This window comes from Salvelinus sp. IW2-2015, linkage group LG14 (genome assembly GCF_002910315.2).
Source record: "Salvelinus sp. IW2-2015 linkage group LG14, ASM291031v2, whole genome shotgun sequence".
NCBI lineage: Eukaryota > Metazoa > Chordata > Actinopteri > Salmoniformes > Salmonidae > Salvelinus > Salvelinus sp. IW2-2015.
In genome coordinates, this window is record NC_036854.1 from 41,462,212 (window position 1) to 41,476,841 (window position 14,630).

A 14,630-nucleotide genomic window follows, 5' to 3' on the forward strand; every position below is an offset into this window, starting at 1 on the left:
TATAAAGTACCAGTCAAAAGTTTGAACACACCTACTCATTCAAGGGTTTTTCTTTATTTTTATTATTTTCTACATTGTAGAATAATAGTGAAGACATCAAAACTATGAAATAACACATATGGAATAATGTAGTAACCAAAAAGTGTGAAACATATCAAAATATATTTTAGATTCTTCAAAGTAGCTTCCCTGTGCCTTGATGACAGCTTTGAACACTCTTGGTATTCTCTCAACCAGTTTGACCTGGAATGCTTTTCCAACAGTCTTGAAGGAGTTCCCACATATGCTGAGCACTTGTTGTCTGCTTTTCCTTCACTCTGCGGTCCAACTCATTCCAAATAATTTTAATTGGGTTGAGGTCGGTTGATTGTGGAGGCCAGGTCATCTGATGTAGCACTCCATCACTCTCCTTCTTGGTCAAAGAGCCCTTACATAGCCTGTAGGTGTGTTGAGTCATTGTCCTGTTGAAAAACAAATGATAGTCCCACTAAGCGCGAACCAGATGGGATGGCGAATCGCTGCAGAATGCTGTGGTAACCATGCTGGTTAAGTGTGCCTTGATTTCAAAATAAATCACAGTGTCACCAGCAAAGCACCCCACACCATCACACCTCCTCATCCATGCTTCATGGTGGGAACCACACATACGGAGATCATCCGTTCACATACTCTGCGTCTCACAAAGACACGGCGGTTGGAACTGAAAATCTCAATTTGGACCAAAGGACAGATTTCCAACGGTCTATTGTCCATTGCTGGTGTTTCTTGGCCCAAGCAAGTCTCTTCTTCTGTGACGACCATCCCACTCTGTCTGCCGTATTCTCTCTCTTTGCTCTTGTTTTCCTTATTAGGATGTCGGCGGGGGGAGCTGGGAGGGTCGTCAGCGACATGGGACACACCTGGGCTCGGGTGTGTCCCAGGATAAATGCACCACTTCCCTATTCATTGAGGAGACTCTCTCCATGCAGACACACTGATAGATGTTGGTTGTTGCTGTTTTGTTTGTTTGCGTTGGCACCTTCAACACCCCCCATTATCACATTTATGCAGGCAACCACTCACTTACACTACTGATTACACACACCATTGTTAATTGTATTTAGTTTACTTTAGTTAAAGGAATAACTAAATATATTTATTATCTCCACGTTGTCTCCCTTTTTGTTTCGAACTTCGAGATGGTTTTTTGACACTTCTAATTGGTGTCCTTGGTTTCTTTGCAGCAATTTGACCATGAATGTCTGATTCACACAATCTCCTCTGAACAGTTGATGTTGAGATGTGTCTGTTACTTTAACTGTGAAGCATTTATTTGGGCTGCAATTTCTGAGGCTGGTAACTCTCATGAAATTATCCCCTACAGCAGAGAACTCTGGGTCTTCCTTTCCTGTGGCGGCGGTCCTCATGAGAGCCAGTTTCATCATAGCGCTCGATAGTTTTTGCAACTGCACTTGAAGAAATGTTAAAAGTTCCTGAAATGTTCCGTATTCACTGTCCTTCATGTCTTAAAGTAATGATGGACAGTCATTTTTTCTTTGCTAATTTGAGCTGTTATTACCATAATATGGACTTGGTATTTTACCAAATAGGGCAATCCTCCCCCTACCTTGTCACAACACAACTGATTGGCTCAAACGAAGGAAATAAATTCCGCAAATTAACTTTTAACAAGGCACACCTGTTAATTGAAATGCATTCCAGGTGACTACATGAAGCTGGTTGACCAAGAGTGTGCAAAGCTGTCATCAAAACAAAGGGTGGCTCCTTTGAAGAATCTCAAATATAAAAACAATTTTGATTCGTTTAACACTTTTTTTTGGTTACTACATGATTCCATATGTGTTATTTCATAGTTTTGATATCTTCACTATTATTCTACAATGTAGAAAATAGTAAAACTAAAGAGAAACCCTTGAATGAGCAGGTGTGTTCTAACTTTTGACTGGTACTGTATGTGTGAAATTTGTTTTGTTTAAAATGTACTGTTATCATGCACCTGTCTCGAAACGGGCAGGGGGAAAAAATGTATGTCATCTATGCACTTAAATAGCTAATGGAGGACACTTTTCCCATGGTTCATTTACATGCCAGCCAGGTAGGCTATACTCCTCTTGTAAATATAAGCAATGTGCTTTAATATTAGGAAAGTTGAGAAACAAATATAGTAGGCCTAGCCTACAGAACGCTGATGGGATCCTCTTTTTAATAGGAGCAATCACTGTTTTCTCATGTACAAGTGCATTCGGAAGTATTCAGACCTCTTGACTTTCTCCACATTTTGTTACGTTACAGCCTTATTCTACAATTGATTCAATTGTTTGTTTTTTCCTCATCAATCTACACACAATACAAAAACAGAAATATCACATTTACATAAGTGTTCAGACCCTTTACTCAGTGCTTTGTTGAAGCACCTTTGGCAGCGATTCCAGCATCGAGTCTTCTTGGGTATGACGCTACAAGCTTGGCACATCTGTATTTGGGGAGTTTCTCCCATTCTTCTCTGCAGAAATCCTGTCAGCTCTGGTCAGGTTGGATGGGGCGATCAGTGCTGCAACAGACTATTTTTCAGGTCTCTCCAGAGATGTTCGATTTGTTCAAGTCCGGGCTCTGGCTGGGCCACATCAAGGACATTCAGTGACTTGTTCGAAGCCATCCTGTGATTGTCTTTGGCTGTGTGCTGGGTCATTCCTGTTGAAGGTGAAACCTTTGCCCAGTCTGAGCCTGAGGCATTCTGTAACAGCTTTTCATCAATGACTCTCATTGTTTTTGCCTTTAACTCTGTGTATTTTGCCCTCGTATTCCTGACTTGTGTTTCCCAGTCCCTGCGTGATGAAGCATCCGCAGAGCCATGATGCCTGCCACACCATGCTCTCACCTTAAGGATGGTCAGGTTTCCCTCAGATGTGGGCTTGGCATTCAAGGCAATAGTTCAATCTTGGTTTCATCAGATCGAGAATACTTGTAGGTGCCTTTTGGCAAACTCGCAAGCGGGCTGTAATCGTGGTCTTTTACTGAGTGTGGCTTACGTACTGACCACTCTACACATAAGGCCTGATTGGTGGAGATGCTGCAGAATGGTTGTCTCTCCTGCGAAGGTTCCCCATCTCCACAGAGGAATCTGGAGCTCGTGTCAGGTGATCATCGGGGTTTCTTGGTCACCTCCCTGAACAGGCCTTTCTCCTCGATTCTCAGTTTGCGCTGGCGGCCAGCCTTAGGAAGAGATTGGTGGGTTCCAAACTTCTTTTCCATGTATGAATGAATGCAAAGACTGATGTTCTTGGGGCTTCAGCTGGAAGAACGTTGTCTTTTGGTACCCTTCCCAGATCTGTTGCCTCATACAATCCTGTCTCTGGAGCCTCTAACGGACAATTCCTTCAACCTCTTGTCATCGGTTTTTTGCTCTGACACTGCACTGTCACTGTGAGACCTATATAAGACAGGTGTGTTTTTCAAATCATGTCCAAATCAATTTAATTTACCAGAAGGTTGGACTCCAATCAAGTTTTAGACCTCTCAAGGATGATCATGGAAACAGGAATGCACGCGCTAATTTGTAGTCTCATAGCAAAGGGTCTGAATACTTATGTAAATCTGTTTTTTATATTTAATGCATTCGCAAAAATGTCTAAAAACCTGTTTTCACTTTGTCATTATGGGGTATTGTGTGTAGATTGMTGAGAAATTGTTTTTATTTAATCAGCTTTAGAATAAGGCTGTAACGTAACAAAATGTGGAGAAAGTCAAGGGTTCTGAATAGATTCCGAAGGCACTGTAATTGTGTAGCGTATTGAAATGTTGTGCAACATGAGCTCAATGCCATTTGCATTGATGTCAGAGTGATTAGAAGGACAACAAAGTGCTGAGTACCAGGGAGTTTGCAAGTTTGGTAGGTATCTAATGACCATCAGCAGCATCAGAGCTTGGRGAAACCTATCTACCGTAACTAAATGGTCATGTGGAATTTGACTGCTCTCATGACTCGTGACCGCCGGTGTGGCAGTAATACGGTCACCGTAACAGCCCTATCCAGTGCATGTTGTCCTGACCGACATAGTGACGGAGCAGCTGTGGGTCGGCCACGCTGGTCTAGACTGGTCTGACAGTCTGTAGCCACCAGCGGTATCACACACAGACAGGCACCACACACAAACACATGTGCTGTCTGAAGCCAACAGCAGCCTTGGTCTGTAGGTTTTCTAGGCCGAGACAGGCCTGACATGTCTGTCTGGACTGTAACACCCCACACCCCCCACCTGTGTTTGCTCTATAAACTCCAACAAATGGAGATCTAATTAGCATAGCCCGTGGGTGTTTRATTTCACCTTCACAGGAAATGTTTTCGAGAGGTTCTTAATTCTCTCTGCGTCCCAAATGGCACCATATTCCCTAAACAGTGCACAACCCATAGGGCTCCAGTCAAAAGTAGGWGCAGTATGTTGGGAATAGTGTGCCATTTGGGAAGCACACTCAATATGATAGTAGAGCTAAGCTGTGGTCCAAGGCGCCAAGCGGCTCCCGGTGACGTGGCCAGGCTATTAGTGACAAGAATTTAGCATGTGTGTGTACTGAGATAGGAATGAACTGTATCAGTGTGTGGCTCATGGCCAAGATAAGCTAGACTACCTGCCAATCACATTACAGCTATTTAACAGCATCACAATCTTATCTGTCTGTCATGTCAGCATGGAATTGCTTAGCGAAAAGTAGCGCTGGACGATGTGCACTTCATCATACTTTGGAGACGTAGTACATGTACAATATAATGTATGTTCTTGTGTGTGTGTGTGAATACTAACAAATGATTATAGTGTGACTTTGTGTGTTAAACGTTGTCTCTCCTCCATGTCTGCAGGGTAAATTAGGATATGTGTGTGGACTTGTATCGAATGCGATTGTTGTAGTACAGTACACTGCATATACTGTGTATCAATCGAATACTATTGGTGTAGTACAGTATACTGCATATACTGTGTATCAATCGAATACTATTGGTGTAGTACAGTATACTGCATATACTGTGTATCAATCGAATGCTATTGTTTTATTACAGTATACTGCATGTACTGTGTATCAAAATGTGTTATTAAACATTGCCTCTCCTCCGTGTGTGCAGGGTAAGGATGGAGATGCGTACCGTAGTCTCCCTCGTGATTCAGCAGCTTGGACCACCCAGTTCCAGAGAGAGACTGCCCGCTCCTCACTCAGCGCCAACCACCCCATGGTGGACCGCTGGCTGGACAGACAGGATCAGGTAGGACCACACACAACACAAACACAACACACACACACACACACACACACACACACACAGAGTAAAAGAAAACTAGAAAAACTATCCAGCCAACTTTGGCCCTAACCCTAGTGTTACAAAAACAACAACATCTACATTACTGATGTTCCGTCAGCCAGCCAACTCTGGCCCTTACCTCAGTGTTCATTTACATGACATTGTGCTTTCAATGGACCTTTCAGAGTCAAACATTGCGGTATTTCTGTTTTACAGTATGTCTGTTTTTTTTCTCTCGTTTTGACTGACTGGTCTTCCTATTGAAGGCTGAGAGAAAAAGGAAAAGGCCGCTTGAAAAAGTGGAACTTAAATAAAATGGCAGACAGTCTCTGTGGAGCTCATAAATGACCTTGAAGGTGTGGGCCAAGTAGCTCTCGATCCTCGCTCGATGGGAAAGTATTTATTCCATCTTCCATCTCTGTCTTTCACACTTTCCTGCCGCTGCTGCTATTTCATTGTCTGTCTGTCAGTTGCCTGGCTGCTGGGACCGTGTGGGAGGTGTTTAAATGATCCTCCGCCACAAAATGAAATGGAAAGAAGAGAGAGTGAGACATTAGTTTGCAGCTAGGAATGTGTTTGTTACTTCATATTAATGAATATTAGATGTTTAATCACTAGACCGCTAAAGCACTAATTTGGACTACTCATGAATTTAATTTGTTTTATTACTCCGCCATTTTGAATTATTCCCCCTCCGTCCTTGACTTTTCCTTAATAAGTTAATATAACACATGCAGTTTTTTTTTAATCTTAATATCACAAACAGAAGAGGAGTTATAACTAGTTTTAAAGAGGGCATGTCATTTTTTCAGTGGTTGTCCCCCGCTCTCCTCCCGACAGTAGGGCCTGCTACGCTCTTCTCCTGACAGTGAAGGTGTGTGACAGTTGATAACATGTAATTGCCTCAATATATGACTTAACGATAGTCATTTATTCAACCCTACTTACATTTTGACAAACTACTAAATGTTTAGATTCCTAATACGCAACACCCCATAATGACAAAGCAAAACCAGGTTTTTAGAAATTTTTAAAATGTATAACGTTTTTAAAACTGATATCACATTTACATAAGTATTCAAACCCTTTACCCAGTACTTTGTTGACACCTTTGGTAGCGATTACAGCCTTGAGTCTTTCTTGGCTATGAAGCTACATGCTTGGCACACCTGTATTTGGGGAGTTTCTCCCATTCTTCTCTGCAGATCCTCTCAAGCTCCGTAAGGATGGATGGGGAGCATCGCTGCACAGCTATTTTCAGGTCTCTCACATAGATGTTCGATTGGGTTCAAGTCCGGGCTCTGATTAGACCACTCAAGGACATTCAGAGACTTGTCCCGAAGCCACTCCTGTATTGTCTTAGTTGTGTGCTTAGGGTCATTATCCTGTTGGAAGGTGATCCTTTGCACCAGTCTGAGGTCTTGAGTGCTCTGGAGCAGGTTTTCATCAAGGATCTCTCTGTATTTTGCGCCGTTCATCTTTTCCTCGATCCTGACTAGTCTCCGCAGTCTGCCGCTGAAAACATCCCAACAGCATGCTGCCACACCATGGTGCCAGTTTCCTCCAGACGTGACACTTGGCTTTCCAGGCCTAGATTTCAATCTTGGTTTCATCAGGCCAGAGGAATCTTGTTTCTCATGGTTCTAGAGTCTTTAGGTGCCTTTTGGAATACTCCATGCGGAGTGTCATCTGCTCTTTTACTGAGGAGTGGCTTTCCATCTGGCCACTCTACCATAACGGCCTGATTGGTGGAGTACTGCATACATTTTTGTCCTTCTGGAAGGTTTCATCATCTCCACGAGGAACTCTGAGCTCTATCAGAGTGTCCATCGGTACTTGGTCACCTCCTGACCAAGGCCTTCTCCCCGATTGCTCAGTTTTGACTGGTCGGCAGCTCTAGGAAGAGTCTTGGTGGTTCCAATTCTTCCATTTAAGAATGAGAGCAGGGCCACTATGTTCTTGGGGACCTTCAATTGCTGCAGAAATGGTTTGGTACCTTCCTCACATCAGTGCCTCGACACAACCTGTTCGGAGCTCTACGGACAATTCCTTCGACCTCATGGCTTAGTTTTTGCTCTGACATGCACTGTCAACTGTGGGACTTTATATAGACAGGTGTGTGCCTTTCAAGTCATGTCCAATCAACTGAATTTACAAAGGTGGCTCCAATCAGTTGTAGCAACATCTGAAGGATGATCAATGGAAACAGGATCACCGGTGCTCAATTTCGAGTCTCATAGCAAAGGGTCTGAATACTGACAGTTGAAGTTTGGAGTTTTACGTACACTTAGGTTGTAGTCATTAAAACTCGTTTTTTCAACAACTCCAACATTTCTTGATATTAAACTATAGTTTTGACAAGTCGAGTTAGGACATCTACTTTGTAGGTTTGGACACAAGTAGTTTTTTCAACAATTGTTTAGAGACAGATTATTTGATTTAATTTCATGTAATCCATTCCAGTGGGTCAGAAGTTTACATACACTAAGTTGACTGTGCCTTTAAACAGCTTGGAATGTTCCAGAAAATTGTGTCATGGCTTTAGAAGTGTCTGATAGGCTAATTGACATCATTTTAGTCAATTTGAGGTGTACCTGTGAATGTATTTCAAGGCAAACCTTCATACTCAGTGCCTCTTTGCTTGACATCATGGGAAAATCHAAATAAATCAGCCAAGACCTCAGACAAAAAATTGTAGACCTCCACAAGTCTGTTTCATCCTTGGGAGCAATTTCCAAACGCATGAATGTACCACGTTCATCTGTACAAACAATGGTACGCAAGTATAAACACCATGGGACCTCACAGCCGTCATACCGCTCAGGAAGGAGACACTTTCTGTCTCCTAGAGATTAACGTACTTTGATGCGAAAAGGGCAAATCAATCCCAGAACAACAGCAAAGGACCATGTGAAGATGCTGGAGGAAACGGGTACAAAAGTATCTATATCCACAGTAAAACGAGTCCTATGTCGACATAACTCAGCAAGGAAGAAGCCACTGCTCCAAAAGAGACTTAAAAAAGCCAGACGGTTTGCAACTGCACATGGGGACAAAGATCGTACTTTTTGGAGAAATGTCCGCTGGCATGATGAAACAAAAATGGAACTACTTGGCCATAATGACCATCGTTATGTTTGGAGGAAAAAGGGGAGGCTTGCAAGCCGAAGAACACCATCCCAACCGTGAGGCACGGGGGTGGCAGCATCATGTTGTGGGGGTGCTTTTCTGCAGGAGGGACTGGTGCACTTCACAAAATAGATGGCATCATGAGGCAGGAAAATTATGTGGATATTTTGAAGCAACATCTCAAGACATCAGTCAGGAAGTTAAAACTTGGTTTCAAATGGGTCTTCCAAATGGACAGTGACCCCAAGCATACTTCCAAAGTTGTGGCAAAATGGCTTAAGGACCACAAAGTCAAGATATTGGAGTGGCATTCACAAAGCCCTGACCTCAATCCTATAAAAAATGTGTGGACAGAACTGAAAAAGCGTGTCACCAGATCTGTCAGGAGGAATGGGCCAAAATTCACCCAGCTTGTGGAAGGCTACCCAAAATGTTTGACCCAAGTTAAACAATTTAAAGGCAATGCTACCAAATACTAATTGAGTGTATGTAAACTTCTGACCCACTGGGAATGTGATGAAAGAAATAAAAGCTGAAGTAAATAATAACCTCAAATATTATTCTGACATTTCACATTCTTAAAACATGTGGTGATCCTAAATGACATTAGACAGGGACTTTTTACTAGGATTAAATGTCAGGTATTGTGAAAAACTGAGTTTAAATGTATTTGGCTAAGGTTTATGTAAACTTCCGACTTCAACTGTATGTAATTAGGGTTTTACTGTTTTTTATTAGTAATACATTTGCAAACATTTCCAAAACCATTTTTTCGCTTTGTCGTTATGGAGTATTGTGTGTAGATTGATGAAACAAAAAAAAGTAATCAATTTTAGAATACGGCTGTAACGTAACAAAATKTGGSAAAAGGGAAGGGGTCTGAATACTTTCTTAATGCACTTTATGCTTTCTGTTTCATAGTCGTAACAAACGAACTCCTCGACTAAAATTAATTGATCCCCTGAATTTTGGTGTTTTTTGGTTTTGGTTTTTACATATAGCCTACAGTAAAATACACTAATGAAAATGCTTTTGTGTTATAATAGTTTTTTTTAACATAACCAAATTAATATTGTTGTGTTAGCATATATGAAATGTATTAATTGCACTGTTAGACTGTTGCAATCAGAATGACTGCTCGTAAGCCCAGTGGTTCTGGTGTTGAATCGCCTGCACTTATAGAGGCCTAAACAAWGGCTTCCAAAATGGCTGTGATTACAGGGCAGAACGGATCAAATGGACATGTTTACATATTACTAAGACCCGCTACCACTCTGATCCGTCCCCTATATATATATAATCATTCTCGGAAACTTCTACCACATATCACTTAAACAGGACAGGACTCTCACTAATGCGTGCAACAAATATAGTCACTTATTCCCTACATAGTGCACTACTTTTGACAAGGGCCCATAGGTCTCTGGTCAAAGGTAGTGCACTATGTAGTAGGGAATAGGGTGYCATTTGGGACTCCGACCCAGATAGAGTAGGCCAGCTTGCCTTGCATTGCCCTGCCGGAACCAATCCCGCCTTGGGTTATGCATCATCATTAAGGAGAGCCATCTTGCATGGAGAAGCCAATCAGCTCTCCCAGTGGGGGCTGTTTTTCTGGAGCTTTCTGATCCAGTGGAGCAGTCCTTCAGTCAGAGCCCCAGCCCCCACCAGCCCAGGCATAACTGACAGAGTCATCCATTTGGAGTCCACACCGCCATTACAGCTGTATTGTGACCCAGATGAGCTGTCACATGCAAGGACCTCCAGCAGTACTCCAATTTTCAGGCCCTCTGACTCCTCATTTCATCCAGCCTCCATCATGCATTGTGATGTTGGCCTAGGCTGATGGGTGAAACCACATTAGAATACAGACCCCAACTGCCCCTCCTCCCTCCATCCCTTCTTCCTATCTTCCTCTTCCCATCCCCACCTTCTCCACCATTCCTTCTCCTCCCAGGGAAAGTAGTGATGTGGAATGACGGGGTCCATTCCAAGACYGGTGGCGGCATTGGCTTCTGGGATTCATCCTACTGCATTAGACCAGTGTCTTTACACGCTCCTCCTGCCTCCACATTCCACACTAGTCACGCCAAGCAGCCACATAGCCAAAAACCAGTCAGGCCAACTCCACTTTATCCCAACCCCACCATCAGGCTCTCCTCTCTGGGTTAACTAGAGGCTGTGGCAGCCTGAGTGCTCTGGGGCATAGAGTAGGATGGTGTTAGGAAAATGGAGGGCCTTGCTGTAGYAGTCACTGTTTAAGACTTACACTATTGATTTATGCATCATATTTTTATTGCATCTTAATATCAGTGTTGAGGCTTGTTTTATGATGCTGGAGGAAGCTCCTCGTTTATGACGATGGCTCCAGAATCACCTCAATGAATTGCTGGTTTAAACACTCTGTTGATACAGTGAACCTACATACAACTGGTGTTATTGCATACAGTATACTGCACAATGTGTTTTAATTCAGCGGAGGAGGTTGCATCTCTACCTGGGTTGAAATCACATTCATTGTCAGGGTTTTGTCATCTTAGCAATCAGCCTCCCTCCCTTTGTTATGATATCTGTCCTTGTTTCTCAGTGATGGCCGGGTGGTTGCCAATGTGTTATCTCAAGGCCCGAGATAAAAATATGGTTCATTAAAACATCACACTGTTATGATCGGCAAAGTTGAGTGGAGATAATGAGTACGCACCCACACACACCCCCACACACACACACACACACAACACCACACACCACACACACACACACACACACACCACACACACACACACACAACACACACAAAACCACACACAAAAACACACACACACACAAAAACACACACACACAAAAACACACTCACACCACCAAAACCACAAACACACACAAAGAAAAGAAAATAAGTGAAATAAAAGCAATTATTTGTTTATCATGTCTGTTATTCTTCCTCTTAAATAATCAACCTTTTTTTTTACTCTGGATTCAATGAGATAATATTTCTGCATTACATCTTTAGTAGATCAATTAATATTTAGATGTTACATAAAAGCACAGTGTTTCACAGATCATCTTTAAATGTTGTTTTGAAGGTCGGACATGTTGCATAAGTGGTGTCCTCACAGTTTCTTCTGTGCCCTTTAATTGTCCCTGGCTTCTTAACAAATGGCACTCTATTCCCTACATAGTGCACACCTTTTGACCAAAGCCCTGGTCGAAAGTAGTGTGCTACATAGGGAATAGGGGGCCATTTGGGACGAGGGCCCCAGTCTGTTGAACAACTTACACTCCGTTCCGATGTGTCCTGAACCATTTCCTATAAAGTGCCACTTTATAATGCATTTTTAATCAGCCCTTCCTTCCCACTCTTATTATGAATTAGAGATGCTGTTCTATTCTGTTCAGTCAGACACGGACACAGAGGCGTTGTGTGGCTCCTCTACTCTCCCTTTAAACAGGAAGCATGTTCATTCAAGAAGCAACCGACTGGGCCTGCATCACAAATGGCACTCTATTCCCTAAATAGCACAAACTTAGGGTTTTGGTCAAAAGTAGTGCCATAAGGTAATAGGGTGCTATTTGGGACATATACTGRCCCTTTAGAGTGGCCATGAAGCAAGAGACTGGCCCTTTAAAATAGGTCACTTTCCTCAGACATGGGAAGGGATAGAKTCCTGTTAAAAACAGCAGGAATTTATAACACAGCTACAGTATAGCTCACTTTTGTTGAATGTGATTTGTTTGTCTGTGTCTATGCCTCTGTGTACTCTAAATGTGCACACATGCTTTGCTTTTGTGGCTATACAGTACAGCAGTGTCAAATGCTTCCATCGAGGCCCTTGGGAAGCACTTCCCAGAGCATTATGTAGAGCTTATTGTCAATCGCATCTCTTTATCAAGCCATAAACGCCAAGGCCTTATGAGTTATTCTTTAAATAAACAGCTGTCGTTAACGCTGCCCCATTATCCCTGTTGATGAATGCTAATGGTATCTACTGACTTGCAGAGTGGAGAGGGAGAGATTGAGGGAGGGGGAGAAAGAAAGAGAGAGAGATGGCCTGGCTGAGTGCTTCTCCTTCACAGTGGCTCAGACTATCTGACAGCCTTTATGAACTCTACACAGGGGTGGGACTAACACACGGTGTCAATAATGGACATATTCAACACAATCACATCTTGGTTAGGTCCACTGAAGGATCAGCCTAACTTTGAAATTGTACATTTAAATCTGTTATGAAGTATAGAAAAACAATTAGTCCGTCCATCCTTCCTCTCTGACTGTCCAGCCCATCAGTGGTCCGATAAATACAGTGTCAAATGAAGAGCCAGAGAGCCAAAAKAAAGAGGATAATCTGATAGAAGCTTTGGTCAGAGTGCCAGCCAGAAGAATGTTCATGTGCTCTTGAATGGAGCTGCACCACCTTGTGGGGTTTATTTCTTACTAACTGAAAACAAAATGCTCCCCTGCCCTGCTGTCTGCATAAGCGAGTAGTGAGACTGATGGTCTCAGATCACGTTTGTTTCATTATTTCCCCTAGTAGATCAAAGACGCTTAATTTAATAAAGAAGAATCTATGTTTCAGAGTCCGTACTGGCATCTCTGTCTAGGCATTAACCTTTGTATGTTGGAGAGTTATTTAGTATTGGTACACCATCGTGGACTTGAATATGACCTTTCACTCCAATTGTTCGTGGTCGAGAATGTTCCGGGCCATCGGAGGTTAAAATGAGCATTTACTTAGTTAAGGTGGTCAGATATGTTGTGAGGTATTGGTTGTTGTGGAGCCCACACAGYCTGAGAACCCTATGGCATGCTGCAGGCACTGTTAGCTCAGTCAGGTGCAACCAGAGCAGATCAAATACTTTACACATAACAGGCAGCATTTACTGAATGGAACCTTTTACTGAATGCTATGGAAACAGGTGAATCACAGTCTTCTCCTCCTCCTACCTCCTCCTCTTCTCCCCTTTGTCTATACATACCCCCTCCTCGAACTGTACCACCCTTCCCCCTCTCTTTCCATCTCTCTGTTCTGTCTCAATATGCAATATATCGGTTTCTCTATTAGCTGAGTGTAACCTTTCCCTGGCCCTGCAGATGTAGGTGTGTGTTGCATAAAGAATTGTAATTACAGGTGGTGTGTGTTTGCACAGGGATTCTTTGGCAGCGCAATTGGTGGTGTGTTTGTGTGTGTGTGTGTGTACAGTATGTGCGTGTTTGCATGCCTGTTTGTGTGTCTTTGTGCATGTGTGTGTGTGTGTGTGTGTGTGTGTGTGTGTGTGTGTGTGTGTGGGGGTGTGGGTGTGTGTGTCTCTGCGTGTGTGTGCACGATCAGCTGATCTATCAGGATGGATATGTGATGGGGAGGTATACTGCAGAGATATTGGGAGTGAAGAGGGAGGATGCTCCCACATTCCAAACCACTGAAATCAATTATTGCTTGGTATCTAGTGTCTACAAAGCAGGGTTTGCACTTGTCCTGTAGCTATCCCTTCATTTAGTGTGAAGCAGACAACAGGAATTACATTTTCAGTCAGTAAAGACTTAACTCAAATGCTGTTGCACACTCTCACTCCCTCCCCTTTTCTTCTCTCTCTCTCTCTCTCTTCTCATCTCTCTCTTCTCTCTCCTCTCTCTCTCTCTCTCTCTCTCTCGTCTCTCTCTCTCTCTCATCTCTTCTCTCCTTTCTTCTCTCTCTCTTCTTCTCCTTCTCTTCTCTGCTTCTTTGTTTTCTCATTGGGTTTTTAAACCCAGCCGGTGGACCTGGCCAGTAGGTGCTGCTGTGTGTTCAAAATAGAGGATTATTTTTACGAAAACCAATGCCACATTGTCTCTCCTCTCTGTCGAGGGGGGGCTCTGCTCTCCTCTGCGTAATTACCTTATAATGTAAATGGCAGCTCACAAGAGACAGAGTACTGCTGAGAGAGAGTCACATACAGCACTACAATACAGCCTTAGCCTCAAATTAGCTTTCCTCGCTTAATTAACTACCCAGCACTGAGCTGCTCCCAACCAGGCTCTCTCTCTCCTGGTTAGCCAGCTTAGCGTGGCTTAGCTCACCATCTCTCCCTAGACTGAGTTTGAAAGATACTAGCTTGTGCTGTGAGTCAGAGCACATGTTGATCAATCAAGCATGGTTTGCTTTCTTCTCTTGCTCAGTCACGCAAACAAGCAGGCTWCATCTCCCTCCTTCCCTCCCAGCCCCCAGCAGGCCTAGTTGCTGAG

The 14,630-nt window shown here is 43.1% G+C and overlaps 1 pseudogene; it reads left to right on the forward strand.

Moving 5' to 3' along the window:
* LOC111973562 (partitioning defective 3 homolog) overlaps positions 1–14,630 on the forward strand; it is an 807,950-nt pseudogene that overhangs the window by 273,914 nt on the left and 519,406 nt on the right.